Source organism: Mustela nivalis, assembly GCF_964662115.1.
Source record: "Mustela nivalis genome assembly, chromosome: 12".
In the NCBI taxonomy this organism is placed as follows: Eukaryota; Metazoa; Chordata; class Mammalia; order Carnivora; family Mustelidae; genus Mustela; species Mustela nivalis.
The window spans coordinates 95,847,833-95,867,428 of NC_139031.1; positions in this window are offsets into that span (position 1 = coordinate 95,847,833).

The following is a 19,596-nucleotide window of genomic DNA, read 5'->3' on the forward strand; positions in this document are numbered from 1 at the left end:
ACAGGTAATTTCAGAGGGTCGCACTTACCTAGCTTGTGAAGAGGGTATTCCTTTCACCTTACTCTGAAATGAATTTTCCAAGTCTCAGTCGTTATTTCCCACAGTCATTCATTCCTAATGGGGGCAATGTACCATACCCATTCCTTTCATCCCCGCAGACACTGTCTGCATCTGCCTTACATCTGTCTTCTCCCTTATTTTCAGGAAGGCCTAGTTCCCTTCCCCTTGCAGCTGGAGGCACTTCCCTGCTGGACCCCTGAAACACCACCCCCCACCCCTCCCCTTCCACCACCAGCAGGCGCAGGCAAAGTCTGGCACCTAGTTCACAGAAGTCATTTGGTTCTAAGATATATAGTCCTGGGAAGCTCTTTTTCTGCCTGAGAATATTTTGTTTGCTTTTAACAGAAAACACAGAACACTCCCAGAGACCGACTATAGTTCCCAAGTCAGTGTTTCTGCCACCTCCACTTACACCAGTATAGGACAAAAACAGCTGACTTAGCTACCCGTACACATCCGGCTTTAGTGCAGAAAGTGGGCGGAACACAGAGAATCGGGTGCCTAGGAGGTAGCTGAAGGACAGGGAGGGTGTGAGGTCAGCCACCACAGAGCCACGTACATGCTCTGAACTGAAGAGCTGCTTTCACCACGGTCACATAGACCATCACGGCCATGCAGGAATGCAGTGTCCCTGCCATCCTGGAGCTGGGGGTTGTGGCTACTGCGTTCAGAGTGGCCCTTCCCCTGCTAGGGGACAGTTGCATCTCTGTGGCTGCACTTGCTGAGAGAGAGCAGCCAGAAGAAGACTTCGACCTGGGTGCCTGGGTGTCTCAGTGGGTTAAGCTGCTGCCTTCAGCTCAGGTCATGATCTCAGGGTCCTGGGATCGACTCCCCCATCGGGCTCTCTGCTCAGTGGGGAGCCTGCTTCCTCCTCTCTCTGTCTGCCTCTCTGCCTACTTGTGATCTCTGTCTGTCAAATAAATAAATAAAATCTTTAAAAAAAAAAAAAAAAGAAGAAGGCTTCAAACTTGTTCTGCTTTCCAAAGCTTATCTGAGGCTTGGAGGTCACACAAAGGGTTTTGATCCCAAAATCAATCTACAATGAAGGGTAGGAAATGTGGTGTATCTTTTTGCATCCGTCATTATTGAGAACTTTCCCCCAAAGAAGGTCACCACTGAGTTGAATGAGCCAATCTGGGCTGCTCTCCCATGTTTTTCTGTTTTATAAACTGTCCATCTCTCCATTTGGTGTGCATAACTGTCAGCTCCCAATTTCTTAGCACACACTGGCCAGGGTACACCATCTTACCTGCCTTCTTCCATGTAGACAATTCTGTTTGTTTGTGGGTCTATCCTTCGGACTTGCAGTCTCAACATGAAAGAGGCCGTTGGGTGGGGAAGAGAGCACACAAGCATCTCTGTACTACGCTGGACGTCCACATCCTTGCACCAAGCATAGGCAATCCACATGCACAGAGGTCTGTTTTCCTGCCTCATCCTATCCAGGTTGGGGCACTTTTCATGCAGGATAACGTGGACCAACACACATCCCTTTCTTTTTTACCACTCTATCTCCAAATGTCTCCTTATCAAGGTAAATTTTAAGTTTTAGCAAGAGCCTGCTAATCGATCTCAGTTAAATGTCTTTTAAGAGTCTTTTTCCTATGTCTTTTCTTAAATTTCCTTTTTTTTTTTTTTGATTTAAGTATAGTTGACACAATGTTATGTCAGTTTCAGGTACACAACATAGTGTTTCAACAACTCTGTTGTGTTCATTACAAGCATAGTTACCATCAGTGACCACAGCTGAGAAGCTATGCTAAGAGCTTCTCTCTGGGATAATTTGACCTGACAATTCTATAGGTGGTATTTATGCTAATTGACTAAGTATCTATGTAGCCAATCTTCACAAAATTCAAACATTCTGGTAAGATTTTATGTTTTTGTGAAAATCTGAAGTTATCTAAAACAGATGATATAAGTAAAATAATATCTGTCACTAATCACTGTTCTCTTAGTCTGGTCAAAATTGTGTTTTTGGTTGTCACTGAATAACAATTAGACTCATGGCTGATGGTTCCAAAATGGCACATGAGTCATCACTGTCCTCCAGCTGTTTTTGGTTTATTTTTGACACACCCTGCACCATATTTAAGAACAAAGACAAGATAAGTTGGACAATAGCACATGAGATGGATTAAGGGGGTTACTTCATATGGCCCAAGGATGCCTCTGACCACAGTCCAACAGAAGTGCCCATGGAGCTATTAGTCTCTCATCTCATGATTTTTCATGGATTTTCAGTGATTCAATGAGCTTTGATGCTGCAATTTTTTTATGCTCAAATTGTCACAAATTTTGCCTGTGAGAGCTCCTTCAAACTGGATTCTGTGTCTTGAGCCATGATCTTGTTAGTCTTGGAGAACACCTCTGCTTCATGATATCAAACGCCCCAGGGAGGGTCACATGACCCATTCTTTTCCCCCCGAACTTGAAATCAGCTATCCCCAAAGAAGACTAGATCATTTTGATAGAAAATGGTATTTATAGCCTCCAGTTTAGATACTATCTACTGCTGGTATGCTATTGCTACTGACATGACGTTGCTTTTAGATCCCTCTAATGAGCAGACCTAGAAATAACTTTATCTGTATCTATAGCAATACCAATCTGTACCTACATTTATTTTTACAAATCTTGAGTTGACCTTGATATTTGCAATTTATTCATCTTGAGACATTGAAATATCTCTGTTCCTATGGTTTCATCATTTTAATGATTTCCCTTAATTCAAATGTTGATAACAGCATTTACACAATCCAAAACCTGCAATAGCTTCAAATTACAATGCAGATATACCACAAATGAGAAAACCCAGTGAACAGAATTTTATTTATTTATTTATTTATTTATTCATTTATTTATTATTTATTCATTCACTCACTCTCTCACTCATTTTTCATAGATTGCATATCACTAAGTATCTAGACTAAAGACACTAGTTTTGAAAGATCCACAAATAACGCTTTTCTTCTTTTTAAAGTAGAAACTTCTTGATTTCCTTTTTTTTTTAAGAGATTTTATTTATTTATTTGACAAAGAAAGACTTCACGAGTAGTCAGAGAGGCAGGCGGGGGGTGGGGAGCAGACTCCCCACTGAGCAGAGAGCTCGATGTGGGGCTCAATCCCAGGACCCTGAGATCATGACCCTAGCTGAAGGCAGTGGCTTAACCCACTGAGCCACCCAGGCACCCCATTGGTTTCCTTCTTTTTAAAAACAATGTTATTTATTTATTTGAGAGACAGAAAGAAAGAAAGAGAGAGTGAGCATGAACAATGGGAATGGGCAGAGGGAGAAGCAAACTTTTAGCTGAACAGCAAACCCAGTGCAGGACTCTATCCCAAGAACCCAAGATCATGACTGGAGCTGAAAGCCGACTCTTAATCAACTGAGCCACCTAGGAGTCCCCACAAATAACACTTTCCAAGATAGTTTTGCAAGTCATTTGATAATGAGTGGTACATTTATGCAGTAAATATTATCTCAGTTCCCTTTAGTATTCCTGTACTTTCCCATGCAGTGATTACATGCATATACCTCCAGTTGTCATGGGATTTGCAGAGCTCATCCCTGCGTTAAGGTATAATTCTGCAGCGTGGGGTTGGGTTGGACATGAGATTGGCTTTGCAAGTGGAAGTGACAGACATCACTGTTGAGTAGAGAAGAGGCTCTGTCTTTTCTCTTTTTCTGTCTGCCTCAGGATAACATGCCTTTGTTAGGAGAGCTCTTTGCACATAAGATCCCATTGAAGAAGTCATAGGTGATCTGCAGTAGATTTTATAAGTAATGAGAGCAAGAAGTAAATCATTGTTATTTTAGGCCACTGAGATCCAATGGATATAGAGATATACACAAGAAGTCTGCTGTCCACCTGTGTCCCAAACACACTCAGCACAATGCCAAATAGTCTGGCCTTTTTTGAAATATGACCATTTTCAAAATTTCCTGATCATGTTAAAACAGAAGTCTACTTAACTAGTTCCTGATATGATTAGAGGGCACAAAAATATAAATTTCCCTTCTAAACAAAGCGAAACAAAAATAAATAGTTGTTATACATAAATTTCATGTTCATCTTCATACCTGAAGGTGAGAAAATAAGGAGGAAGACGAAAGTTGTTATTCATTTTGTTACTTAAAAGGTTAAATTTAATTAGTGATGGTAGCCTCCTTGGAAGAGATTGTGGTGATCTCTTCTACAAGAGCAAGAAGAATCACATTCTCCTTCTAGATTGAAACAGTTTCTCTCTAACCGAGAAAAGGATTGTAAGAGTTCTGGAAGGTGATATCCTCCTGGTTCCATTAACTTGTGTTTTTACCTTTCTCTTCCCCATGCTGATCAAAATGGAAACTTCTGATTTTTTCCTAAGCAATCTCAAAAGGCAAAACCAAAAAAGAAGGGGGTAGTTTCCAGGGGTGTTCACAAGCTGAAAAACAGAAGTAGGCTGGTCTCAAAGTCAGCTACAACCAAGGGAAAAAAAAAAAAAAAAGATGTATTTCTGAGGTCCTGAAAGAGGGTTGTCTTTGTCCACTTGGGCCATCACACAAAGACCAAATAACTGGAACAAGAGAAAGCTGTTTTCCCACAGTTCCAGAGGCTGCAAGTTCTAGATTAGGGGTATAGGTATGGTTGGTCCTGGTGAGAGATCTCTTCTTGGCTTGTGGAGAGCTTCTCTGGCTGTGTCCTCACATGGCTTCTGTTTGTGTGAATCTGGTGAAAATGTTCCTCTTTTCCTCTTCTTATAAGGCCACTGATCCTATCAGATTAGGATGTCACTCTTATGACTTCATTTAACCTTAAACTCTTTCTAAACATCCTATCTCCAGTGTAGTCATGTTGGGTGTTAGGGCTTCCACATATGAATTTGCATGGAACACAATTCAGTTTATAGCAAAGCTTCTAAAGAAATAGGGAGAAAGACCCAGACAGCCACATGGAGGGAGTAACAACTAGGTATTTTATTATCTTATCATTTTTTTTAACCTTCATGTCTCAATGAGGAAACTATGTTATTACTATTTTATAAAAATACACATACAGCATATCATATAAAGACATAAAGAATCAAGAAATTATGTACATATATCAATTGATATATATATATTATATATAACCAATTAACATCACCACACAATAGCAAAAATGTGTATGTATAAATAGCAATGTTAGTTGACAATCTACATAAAAATAAAAAATAAATAAAAATTAAAATAAAATTAAAAATTAAAAAAATAAAAAGTAAAACCTTATCCATGAGGAATCAGCTTTTCAGGGGGGGTCTTTTGAGTATGGTGGTCCTCAGATATTTCCAAAGATTCTGCACCATCATTATAAATGAATATCTTCTTGAAAATAAAGATTTGGGTAATATTTAGTGATAGACAATCTAATTTGGCCATTATGGAACACAGCTTCAATTGTCTTTGGAGAAATGGGTCATATATACCAGAAGGAAGTCTAAGCCCATAGTTTGCCGCTGCAGTTGGAAGAAGAAAAGTCCTTTCTTGGAAGCAATGAATGAAAAACTTGTGGACTAGATGTGGATTGAGTCAAGTTTTAAAGAATAAAGACAAACTATAAAAGAGGAAGCTGGGACCAAGACCTGGTTTCTTCGCCACACTCTCTCTGGCTTATTTACCCCAAAGATACAGATGTAGTGAAAAGAAGGGCCATCTGTACCCTAATGTTTATAGCAGCAATGGCCATGGTCACCAAACTGTGGAAAGAACCAAGATGCCCTTCAACGGACGAGTGAATAAGGAAGATGTGGTCCATGTACACTATGGAGTATTATGCCTCCATCAGAAAGGATGAATACCCAAATTTTGTGGCAACATGGACGGGACTGGAGGAGATTATGCTGAATGAAATAAGTCAAGCAGATAGAGTCAATTATCATATGTTTTCACTTGTGGAGCATAACAAATAACATGGAGGTCATGGGGAGATGGGGAGGAGAAGGGAGTTGAAAGAAATTGGAAGGGGAGGTGAATCATGAGAGACTATGGACACTGAAAAACAACCTGAGGGTTTCAAAGGGGCGGGGGAACCAGGTGGTGGGTATTGGGGAAGGCATGTATTGCATAGGAGCACTGGGTATGCAAAAACAATGAATATTGTTATGCTGAAAAGAAATTAAAAAAACAAAAAAGAGGAAGCTGGCTCTAGGAAAGGAAGAAGAGGTTGGTATAGAATAGAGAAGATTACATAAAACAAAAATGGACCAACTTTAACATGATTTTAAATTTCATTGATAATTCTTACCAGAGAAGCAGTTCTGACACATGACTGAGAGCATGCGATTTCAGTCAGACCAATACAGCTTCATTTTCCTCTGTTCCACTACAGACTCCCTTCCACTCTGCAAATGGCACCTACCTATGCCTCAGCACCTCGTGATAAATGGGGAACCCAGTGTGCAGAGTTATTGGGAGATTATCCCATACTTTAAATCACGTAGATAGCATCTGGTCCACTTAAAATAAGCACTCAATATATATGAGTTATTATTACTCTAACTCATCACCATGTATGGCCATTGCATCTACTTTTAGCTAATGGAAGTCATAGCTAGTTCTTTAGATAATATTAAATGATACTCTTCAAGAGTAAATTCAGATAAAATTCAAAAACCACAGTGAAGCTTTTTTTCACCCAGATGATTATTTGTTGCTATACATTTCTTCCTCTTATGTATATACATATTATAAGAGCTATATGTAATAATTATCCTAATTTGTGTTGTTGACATTTGATATACAGAGAACTTGGTGATGGTCAGGTACTTGCTTTCAATTGTACTCTTCCCCACTAACATTTCTTTCTAAGAATGGGGAGAGGTGTCATAATTACCAGTCAGAAAGCACACCTCAACACATCTCCCCTTGTGCAGTTTGTCTCCAGTACCCCCCACATCAGTGCCTTGGATCCATCAGATGCCCTACATCTCTGCTGACATGTGTTCATTTCTGTCTTATATCAGGAGATGCATCGTGAAAAACTTCCCCTCTGAGGAAGCTTCAAAAGTCATGTTTCCTTTATTGCAAAGCTCTTTTCTCTAGTTATATTTTTCACAAGTATAACCTGTCTTTAATCACGGCATGACCTTGACAAGATTTAGAATCACAGAACCTTATCATGTGCTTGGACCTACGGGGATATCCAGTTGAACCCAATACAGGAAATTTCTCTCCCACATTCCTGATGCATGGCCATGCAGCCTTTGCATGTATTTCTGCAGTGACAGGGTCCTCAATAACTCATGAGGCAGCAAATCCCACTGTTGACTGGCACTGAGAACACCCTATATTTAGCCAATACATGCCTCCCTCCAACTCTAACCCAGTAATTCAGGGCTGCAGGACTGAAAAGCATACTAAAGGGTGAGGATCTCTGTTCACTTTCTCCAGATAGACTGTAATTGAAATGGGGTTTTCCTTTCTTAATATTCTCCTGTACTTAACTATGGGTAGTTCTGGTTAATCATGATCACTCTTGAAAGTGGCTCAGACTGAACATTCTGGATATTCCCAGGGGTGCAAAAGGCTGCAATACTACTTCCCAAGAATGATATGCCATCCATCAAACACTATTCGCTCAGGCTCCATTGGTTTTATTATTAATCACTTATTTCATTTATTTTCCAATTGTTCTACAGAGTTCTACATTGTTCTACAGAGTTGCCTCACATTAAGCCAGGGGCTAACTAAAGTAACTTAGAATAGATCTACAGTGTCCTAATTTATAAAAGTGGAACAATAGGTCTGGGTCCATAACAAAAGACACTATTCAAATCTTAAAGGACCTTGTATGGTCCTTAATCCATCAAGATATTATTTAAAATCATGTTACACATGCATGTGTGTGTGAATTAAGGTGAAGCCTTAATATTTTTTAATGAAAGTAAATGCTGGAAATCACACTAATTGATGGTAAGTAGTTAATCTTTATTGTTGTTAGTGCTTTATAGACACTGATCCACTTATTCTATATAAATATCCCAGCAGGAGGGCTTCCTGGGTGGTTCAGTCTGTTAAATGGCTGAGTCTTGATTTTGCTCAGGGCATGATCTCACGGGTCATGAGATCAAGCCCCACATTGGGCTCCCCATTCAGCTTGGCCTCTGCTTGAGAGTCTCTTTCTCTTCCTCTCTCTCTGTGCCTCCCTCACTCGTGCACTCCTTTTCTTTCTCTCTAAAATAAATAAATAAAATCTTAAAAAAAAATTCCTGACAGGAAGGAATCATTCTTATCTCTACTTCAGGGATGAAGAAAATTGATATATAGAAAGAAAAGCATCATATGTAATGTTCAAAAGCAGAATTTTGGTTTCAAAAGATCCCATATTCCTCATGGACAGACTGGCTATTCTGTGAGCTACAGTAAGTGCAGGTAACACAGGTGTGGTGTGTGTGTCATGTGCTCTTTGGTATTTGGTCAGCTGGGTGTTTGAGGACAAGAAGAATGGAGTGGTTGTGACTTCTACTGGATACATATAAAACACAAGGCAAATTGTGTGTTTTTCATAAAGCTTCCACATTGTCTCTCACATAGCAAAGACGATTACCCAGAGTGCTTGCATTCTCAGTAAGTAAGAGTCCCAAATACATGTCTTTTTTCTTGCCTGCTCCTGGGAACCAAAAATCTCTGAAGTTCATTGAAAGATATTTAAAAACAAAAACTTCACACAACATTTTGGATATGAAAGGCACAATGACAGCCCTCAGCAAATGCTTGGAAAAGGAGTTTTATTAAAAATTCTTTGGCTTTAGATAGAAGATTTGAAATCAGTGACAGATGGTGACGTTCTCATGTTTTAGGCTTTCTTCTGATTTAAAGTAATAATACAAGATTACCTTTTCTTCTCCAAAGTTTGTAATCATGGATCATTTTAGGATAAGTCAGAAATTTCTTGTCATTGCAATTCTTAAGAGCAAGGACTTACTACTGCAGGCTTTAAGGTGGGAAAACCTTAATGTAGTTTACTTAATGTCACTTCTGTGTACCTTCCATCATCGAAGGGATGGTGGGGTTGGTAATGGTTTGTGATACCTTTGCTGAATATTTCACCATGTATAAGCCACATGTAGCAAACCTGAAAGCAAAGAAGAAAAACAGTCCAATTTGAAATGCGAAATCAGTTTATATTCCAATTTCTGTTTTGCTCATGTCCAATAAGAAGCGTTTTAATTTTTTTTAATTTGTATCTATTTCTAGAGAAAGAGTGCATGTACATGAGCAAGGGGAGGAAGAGAGGGGGAGGGAGAGAGAGAGATAATCTGAAGCAGACTCACCACTCAGTGCAAAACCCAAAGCAGGACTTGACCCCACGACCTCACGACCCTTGCTAAAACCAAGAGTCCGACATAACCAAATGAGCCACCCAGGCACCGCCCCCCTCAACAAGCAGCATTTTAGATAATCCTGATTTTTATTAATATCTAGGAAGTAGGTTCCTCTTAAATGAATGCTACACTTGAACAGAGCACAGTGACACTTTCTAAATGCAGTTAAGGTAAATAGAAAGCTTTTGTGGCTGACTGATACTGTGGCTTCAGAACTAACAACTATACTTCTCACTGATCTTTGATCAATACACTGTGGTCTTTGCAGGTTACTCTGCTCACATCACAACATGTAAACATGAAGACAGAATTGCTAACATTCTTCTCCATTAAAGAAGAATTCCAGAAAAGGCAAAGACAGTAGGTGCACGATAACCTCTATACCTTGGCTCCATACTGCAATGTAAACTCTTCTAAAAACAGTAGAATCATCCTCAGGAAAGTAAATAAATAAAAAAGACAAGTTCAAGGTGAATCTGTGCTACACTGCTTGTTATGTGTTTTGGAATATACAAAGGTAAAATGACATAATGATATTCATAGCTAGTGTTCACAGCTACCATGCAGACCTATTTAAGGTCAGTACTAGACACCTTTGACAAACAGGAGACTTCTGGGATAGAAGGTGTTATGGCACCCAGATCTCCCCTCAAGAATTGAAGACTTATTTCCTTACCTTCTGGATACAGCCTTCTTCAGATTCACAACTCCAAGTTCACAATTCTGCTCCCCAACAGCCTGTCTTCAACGTCCCAACAACATGGGAGATAAAGACCCACATGTTCTACCACAACACAAGACAACTTCCATTGATACCTTGACTCTAGAGCTCCCCAAGGTGTGCTGCAGGTCATTCGGAGGGATGCTCCATGACTGACCTTCTCCCTCTGTGGATACTTTCCATCTCTTCCAAGGTGCTGACCCCAATCTCAGTCACTAATAAACATACTGCATGCTAATTTCAGTCTCAGAGTGTGCTGTCCTGGGACCTCAGTCTTGACAGTTGATGCCAGGAATTGTGCAGTCAAAACGAGAACGGAATTTCCGAGCTGCCCTGGATGCTGCCCAGCTGGCAGTGGAGATGCCACTGGTGGCAGGTGGAACACAGAGTCCCTGGCACAAGATCCTGTGTAATAGCTGAAACTTTCACTAGTTATGAATTGCAGTGTTAAACCATGGACGAGGACTGTGGTCACTGGTACAAACTGGTGTTTGAGAAACTGGGGGTAAATAGCCACTGTAAAAATAATGAGAGTGCGTGGCTGTTTCTAAGCTTGAGAGAGATCAGTTGGCAATTTCACACTAAATGAGGAAGCTGTAGGGTCTCACTGACAGCATTGGAAACCGTCCAAAACTAGGGCTTCCTGGTAAAATAACAGTTCTTTCACACGGAGTACAGAACCCCAGATAGGAAAGAAGGGATTCTAGGACAAAGAAAGAAGATGAAGAAAAGATATTTAAGTTGATGCCTCCAAATTTCATGTATTGTCAGATGCCTTTGAACCTTCTGCTCTTGCAAAAGTGACCTGTTCTTCCCAATTAAGGGAATACTTTCTAGTAAGGTCAAGAACTGCCCATTGCTTGATGGGCAGTCTTGCAAGAAAACATGCACATACCATAAGTCCTGCTTTCATGTTTTCTCCTGGCATTTAGGTCAATAAAACTGGTAATATTCTGGGCTTGCTAAGGGAGCAGATGAAGGACCTAGTTTGCAAGTACTGGCAGGATCTGGGACAATACTGTAGGGGAGGAAAAATAATTTTCCCTCTCCTATTCTAGGTTGTTGACAGAGATTCCCCATAATAAAAAGATAGGTTCAGGGCCCCTGGGTGGCTCAGTTGGTTAAGCAACCGCCTTTGGCTCAGGTCATGGTCCCGGAGTCCCAGGATCGAGTCCCACATCAGGCTCCCAGCTCCATGGGTAGTCTGCTTCTCCCGAGTCTGCTTCTCCCTCTGACCTTCTCGCCTCTCATGTTCTCTCTCACTGTCTCTCAAATAAATAAATAAAAATATTTAAAAAAAAAGATAGGTTCACAGGAAAAAAAAATTAATTACATATGTACATATGGGATCCCATAAATATATGAGACTTGAAAAAGTGTCCAGAACAGCAAACTTTAAACCTTTTAAACAAGAAAGTAACAAAGTTGTGAAAAATGGTGCAGAATGGCTACATTGGGCCCTTTTCAGGGTAGAATGACAATTATTCATTTTGTAACAGAAAGTGTCTTGTATTCTAAGGAATGGGTTTCCTACCCATAGCACCTTATCATCCAATACCACTATCCTAGCAATTAAAGAGGCTTGATCCACTGGCTCAGGATTCTACATGGTATCATGAAATGTAAAGGATATAATCTCATAACCACAGTACTACTGTTTTTATAAAATAACCACCACTGTCACCCTGATAAAATGATGGAATTATCTATTTAAACTCACAGTGGATGCTCCAGCTTGGAGGCAATACTTTATGAGAAAGGAGCATCATGTTCAGAACGCATTGTGTCCTTTAAGTCAATGACTATTATATGCTGCTCTTTCCCCACCAGATAGTAAGAGATCAAAGTACGGATCTTTCTACTTACCATCACTTCCAGTGATCTGTTTGGGAATTTGTACTTTCTGTATCCACAGCTCTGGGCTCTGCATGCTTGTAGTTCTTTGTTAACTAAGGGTTAACACATCCAGGAGGAGCACAGTGAGAGTCCCCTTGCACCATAAGCTACAGCTGCAGTCTGGGCACTGCACGCTCTTCATGTCAGGAGACCAGTGAGCAAAAAGTATCACCTGGATCAAGGAAGGTATAATCAGACTTGATCATCAGGATGAGATAGTCTACTGTGGGGGCAGGTAAGAGTACATCTAGCATTTAGGTGGGTTAATTTGGCCTCTCCTGGCACTTCTTCATTAGATTTTGCAGTAGACATGGTGGCCAGGGCCTCAGGTGTCTAGAGGATGAAAGGCACGTTCACAACACCAGATGAACCAGCAAGACAAGCAAAGATGTTGGCTGAAGGTGCAGGAAATCTGGACTGGTAGGAAAAGAGAAAGACCATTGTCTTCTGTTGCAGTTTTGACACCAGTCCCAGAAGCAGAGCCTGTAGCTCCCCCAGCTGCTGGGAGTGCTAGTAAAAGTAGTCTTCACCTGTTGGCTCTCTTGGAAATTGACTCTGGTGAAGAAAGCTAGCTCACCCAGGGTCTGTCCCCCTTCCAGAGGCAGGCACAACTCATGGACTGGTCCACACAAGGACAATAAGTCTTCATACTCCTAGCCCAGATGTGGGGGCTCTGGAATGCCAGCCCCAGCTCCAGGTCTTTCTGTGGAATCAACGGAAGATTTCACTAGGACTGAATAGCTATTCCACTTGTCACTTTGTCCAGTCTTGTTTCCTTTTCTCATCTATGCATATTAGTCCCAAGAGTACTTCCGAAAAAAGTACCCTTACATCTAGTTTCCACAGTGGAGTCTGCTTCCCAGGGAACCCAACCTGTGGCCTGGTTTCCTTGTGAAAATGGCTTCCTTCATCCCATCTCCTATCTCCTGCCAGGATCATGGAGGAGCTATTCCATTGCGGTGATTGTAATTTTTGGTTCTACACATTGTCATTTGACCCTTTTCTTATAGTTTCTATAACTCTGGTGAGACTCCCTATACTTTATTATTGTTCTTTCAAATATTTATAATAACTTATTTGTGTTTATAAAGTTTAACTTCTGGGAACTTAGAGTTTTCTTTGTATTAAATATTTTCTTTTGACCATAAATTACATTTTTCTTTTTCTTTGTAATTCTGGTGATTTTTAAAAATGGACATATTGAGTAATACAATCAGTTTAGAAAGTAAAGATCCCGTTATCTTTTCTTTAAAAATGCTGACTCTTGTCCCGTCTGTCACATCAACTACATCTGATCACTTTAAGTTTGAATAAACCTGAATTTGTGCTTGGTTAATGAAGATTTGAAGAAAATCCTAAGTGTTTTCCAAGCTCTTCTAAGTAGAAGGGGCTCAAGCCCCAAATTCTCTCTTCTATGAGATTTTCCCAAAACTCAATTTTAGGTTTTGTTAGGGTGGGTCTAGTGCAGATTTCATTCTAGGGCATGGTCCACACTACATTTCTGGTGTCTCAAAGTTTCCATGAGTGTTAGTGATTTGCTAAGGAAATTTCCCATGATCTCAACATTATCCTTAGTCTACTGTCTGCTTCATCCATGATAGCACTTGTTATCTGAGTACTTTGCAGACAAGGTGGCTTGCACTGGATATGTGCATATGAGCATGACTTTTGTAAAGGACGGATTTCTGAATCTCTCTATAGCTCTCTTCTCTAATACATCCCAGATTGTTGCTGCTTCAGCTGCAGTACACTCTGATCTCTGCTGTTTTAGTTTATTAGGATCTCTGCTCTGCTCAGCAAAGTCAGTAACCTTTATATTACCTTCTGGTGGTCATGGGATTCTTCAAGTGAGTTCTCCCCTCAGGGGCTGAGTTCTGCAATGACCTTCAGCCAGTGCTTAAAAACACTTCTGTCATATATTTTGTCCAATTACATAGCTGTTTACTGTAAGAGAGGAAGTCTTGTATTCCTTCATGGGAGGAAACAGAAGTCTGAGAGAACTTATCTCTGTATTTAAAAATGTAATTTGTATAATTCAGTCATATATTTGCATCAAAGTATGACTTCTTTCCTTCCAAAAAATAAGATTAACAAAAAAATCACAGTTACTTATTTAATAGTAAATTGAAACTTTCTTATCTAGGTACTTACTGGTGTTTCAGATATGACATTTTATGAGCAATACAAAGTGATTGGGAGTGACATGCTGCGATGTGTGTGTGTGTGTGTGTGTGTGTGTGTGTGTGTGTGTGAGAGAGAGAGTGTGCTTCAACACCACCAAGCAACTAACTCAACTCCACACTGTTTATCTGGTGAGAGAGGTTAAGGGTTTACAAGAGGCCTCCACCCCCCACTTTAGATGCTAGTCCATGTTTTTACCTATGCTTCTGATCAACTAGTTATAATTTGGTGGTTCCCATAAAGCCCTCCTCAGGTGCTAATAATTTGCTAGAGCAGCTAATGAATTCAGACAATTATTTGCTATTATTGGTTAGTTTATTTTAAAGGGTACAAAGGGTACAAGTGAATAGACAGATGAAGGCTTACAGAGGGCAAGATATGGAGGGGTCCTGAGCACAGGGGCTTCTGTCACCATGGAACTCAGGGAAGCCACTCTCCCAGCCTATGGGTGTGTTCACCAAACTGGAGCTCGCAAAACCTTGTCTAAGATGTGTTGTTGTTTATTTATTTAGATTTTATTTGCTTACTTGAGAGAGAGAGAGAGAACATGAGCAGGGAAAGGAGCAGATGGAGAGGGAGAAGCAGACTCCCCAGTGAGCAAGGAGCCCAGTGCGGGGCTGGATCCCAAGACCCTGCGATCATGACCTGAGCTGAAGGCAGATGCTTAACCCATTGAGCCAGCCAGGTGTCCTTGTCTGAGAGTTTTAATACCTTGGTCTATAGCCTCTCTTCCTCTTCCCAGAGGTTGGCGGGTATAGCTGAAAGTTCCTACCTTTTAATTCATTTGGTCTTCTCAGGGGCCATCCCCATCTTGAGGCTATCTAGGGGTCTCACCAAAGTCACCTCATTAGCATAAACTCAGAAGTGCTCAAAGGGACTGTGTATTAATGACAGAAGACTGTGACTCAGGAAATGCTAAGGGTTTTAAGAACTCTGCGCCAGGAACCATGGGCAAAGACTAAATAAATTTCCTTTTATACCACACACTTCTATTAAAAAAAAAAAAAAGGTAGATGTGTGTCTTTGGGCTAACGTTCTAACACCCCCAGATTATTCATACTTCACTCTTCTCATCCTAAATGTAAATGTTTCATGTCACAGATTTCTTCTTCCTAAACCAAGACATACCACAACTTTTTTCCCCTTCTCCTTTATAGGAGTTTTTAAAAAACTTACAAATTCTATTGTAGCTCTTGTCATAGAAATTGTTGTTGTTTTGATATTGTATAGCCACTCTTACATGGCAGTCTGTTTTTTCCCTTCTTCTTTTGAAATAAAGATTCTATACTAACTAACTGTAAGAGAAGACTGATGCTGTAGAGTCGGGTACGAAGGGCTGCTGGAGGTTTTGCAGAAGGTCATTACCAGAGGAGAATATGTCATCCTCCATGTTTCTGTCTCTAAACCAAAGAAAGGAATTATGAGACTCCGAAAATCATGTTGGAAGATGAGCAGTGGCATCAGATGTACAAATAAATCCATGCCAACTAAAATGTATGCAAGTATTTGCCAAGTTTGCCAAGTTTTCCCCAAGACTATTTTTTTAAAAACCAGGCATAAAAAAAAAAAAAACATTAAAAACATGGAAAAGGTTTATATATATCAGAATAGCCCAGAACAAGTGAATATGGAAGCTGAGACCTGAATGACAGAGACAAATACAGTGAAGTAGAAAGCTGAAAACACTCTTCTACTTCCTTTTTTGTAACTGACATTCAACTTGGGCCCAGACCTTTAGCGTCCTCAAACATGATTTTTTTTTTCCTCTCTCAAAAAAGAGATATATATTTTTTTTTACTTTCTGAAGCTAATACCTTCTGCTTTCTTAGGATATCTTCCACCAACTGTACCTCCTTCTCTTACATTTTACTCTTTAAAAAAAATTATTTTAGAGAGACAGAGAACACAGGTGCATGTGAGTGCATGGGGGGAAAGGCAGAGGGAGAGAAAGAATCCCAAGCAGACTCCCACTGAGCACAGAGGCCAACCCAGGGCTAGATTCCATGACCCTGAGGTCATGATTGAGTCAGAAGCAAGAGGCAGAAGCTCAACTGACTGAACCACCCAGGTGCCTTTCTTCCACTCCATTTTTATGCAGAATATAGAATATTCAGAAGGAGAGGGATACAGACATCACGGTCTCAGCAATAATGATATTTCTCAACATCGGCTCCCCAAAAGTAATGGCTGTGTTTCTCTTCTTCACTAACTCTTTTATAAGACCTAAAAATAGGCCAGTATTCCACAGAAAAGCTTAAAATGGTACCAATAAACACTAATAGGAACTTGAAGAAGAGAGAAGTTAATTCTGCCAGAAATGAAGGGGAAATGGGCCTTTTCATAAGGCATTATGAGTAGACTATCATTTGAGTTGGATTCTGATGGATGTGGCTTCAGCAATAACTCACTTGAAAGGATTATCATTTCTGATGGAATTCACTCACTCTTTCAAAAAACGAAATGTAATATTTAATATCTGTTTAATTTGTCTAAGACTCTGAAAAAAAATTTGACCAAAAATAAATATTTGCTTATATTCACAGAACTGTCTTAGAGGGTGAGCTAGGATACTAGTAAAATGAACACACATAAATAATGATCAATAATTGGAAAAACCACGCAGATGAAGAGAGGGTGCCTTGAGATTATATAACAGGGAAACTGATCCAGTCTGAAATTCCAGAGACTTTTTTTTTTAAAGGTGAGATTGCTTTGAGATGTAATTGATGAGGAGGCATTACATTAGTGAAAGGAAAAGCAATGCACATATCACAAACACAGAGAGAGGAGAGAAATTCCTACAGACAGGGCATCAAGGAGACCTAATCATGCTGGACACAAAAGCAATACACTTAAGGAAAATATTGGAGAATTTCAATAAAACCAAAAATGTGCAATCAAATTTGCATTATTTAAAGGTCTCTCTAAATGCACTGTGGAGAAAGAATGATTTCTTTTAAGAAGCTTTGGAGCAGCATGGTGAAATATTATTTGTGATAAGCCAACAGCAATGAAAATGGGGGGAGAGATTAGTAAGATATTTTGAGAGTGAATAAAAGTATCATACCTTCAATCAGCTTGACATGAGATAGTGCAATGGAAAAGCTATTACTGATTGTCTCTGTGTTTTCTGTCTTCGTACATGATGGATATTAGTGTTATTTATTGACATTGAACCTTTGGAGGAGACATGGACTGTGTGGATGCTGAAATATTGTGACTTTGTCTCCTCACCTATTACATTTGGGGTGACGGTGAGAATTACAAGAGTACATGTCCAGGAACACCAGTTTCATCCTCTCTGATGATCTTGCTGATAGACAATGATGAACAGAAGGCCATTGTCATGGGGGATGTGTTTATGAATAAACTAAACTAGGGAACAAATATAGGAAGAATGTAATTATGGCATTTCATTATTAAGAGGCTGGATAAAGGGGAAGAAACATGTAGAACAGACTTAGAAACGGCAAGTAAAGAAATAAATGAAAAATAGGAGGACCATGTCATGAATTCAAGTCATAAGAGCATTTCAAGAAAGATGACCTTGGGGCGCCTGGGTGGCTCAGTGGGTTAAGCCGCTGCCTTCGGCTCAGGTCATGATCTCAGGGTCCTGGGATCAAGGCCCGCATCGGGCTCTCTGCTCAGCAGGGAGCCTGCTTCCTCCTCTCTCTGCCTGCTTGTGATCTCTCTCTGTTAAATAAATAAAATCTTTAAAAAAAAAAAAAAAGAAAAAAAAGAAAGATGACCTTGGTGTGTACAAAAGCGAACAACATAGAAAGCCTAGGTCACCTTTGTAAATGGAATAGTTAGTGTTCTTGGAGGGTTGTTGGATCTCACATACAAGATCTTGATGATTCTGGAAAGATAATGACAATAATTGCACCTGTATTATCTATCAGTGAAGTATTTGAGTATTAGTTAATTTATCACATGTTGTAAATTCACGCCTCACAACAATCATGACTTGGAGGTTAATTGTTCCCTTATTCTAATTAAAAACAAAAGCTCAGAACCCAGTATTTACTCATTACATAGTTTGGCCAGAGTTTTACAACTGGCAAAAAAGATCTAAGTGGGGAAAAAAATGAGAATATTTCCTTCTTCCTCTTTATCCAAAAATTGTTCGTTTGGGAATTGGGACTTGTACTTAATACCCATTAGAATAGGATGATTCCAAATGGGCAAAAAGCCGTGAATAAGCTTTGGGCTTTTTGAAGAGAAAAGTAGACCACATATCTCCTTTATGTGCACATAAAAAATTATATATTTTCTAAAGGATTGCTTGAAAGCAAGAAAGATGCTTAAGAATATGTTCCTTTGGGGGCGCCTGGGTGGCTCAGTGTGTTAAGTCTCTCCTTTCAGCTCAGGTCATGGTCTCAGGATCCTGGGATCGAGCCCCACATCGGGCTCTCCACTTAGCAGGGAGCCTGCTTCCTTTCCTCTATCTCTCTGTCTGCCTCTCTGCCTACTTGTGATCTCTGTCTATCAAATAAATAAATAAAATCTTAAAAAAAAAAGAATATGTTCCTTTGGACCCTATATGTTGCTTTAAAGAAAAAAGAAGAAGAAGAAGAAGGAGATTTTATTTTATTTATTTGCCAGAGAGAAAGAACATGAAAGGGACCACAGGAGAGAGAATGAGTGCTAAACAGGGGAGCAGCAGGCAGAGGGAGACACCCCCTCCCCGCCAAGGAAGGAGCCCAACAAAGGACTCAGATCCCAGGACCCGGGCAGACACTTAACTGGCTGAACCATCCAGGCATCCCTATATGTTGAATTTTAAAACAAAAGGTAGTATTTCATTTTTGTCAAGTGTATACATTGTACATAGCATTCCGCATCTGGAGGAACTCCTATCATCCATTCCAAGCAACAATTAAGGAAAATGGGCATAACGCCTGGGGAAAGCCATCTACAGGAATTCATCTATTTATTTGTCGGAGAGAAAAAGAGCACAAGCAGGGGGGATACTGCAGGCAGAGGGAGAAGCAGACTCCAGGCTAAGCAGGGAACCCAATGCAGGGCTGGATCCCAGGGCCCAGGGATCATGACTGGAGCTGAAGGGAGGGTCAACCAGATGTCCCCATAAAAGATGTATAAATTTAAGAAAATTGTGTAACTTTTTGGAGCCTCTAACTTCTAATATGAAAGTAGAGATGGTAACACCTTGCAGATGTATTTCAGGGACTCAGTTTTATATATGCAAGATGCTCAACACAGAATGGGTCACATGATAGGCACTCAATAAATGAGAGTTGCCATTGCTTATTGTTAATACTATTTTTATCCTACTATTGTCCTGTGAGATCAATGTGGAGGGATCCCTCCACACATGCACAAATGCTACAGGGTATAGTGAGTTTTTTATAGCAATTTGTGTTTTAAGAAAA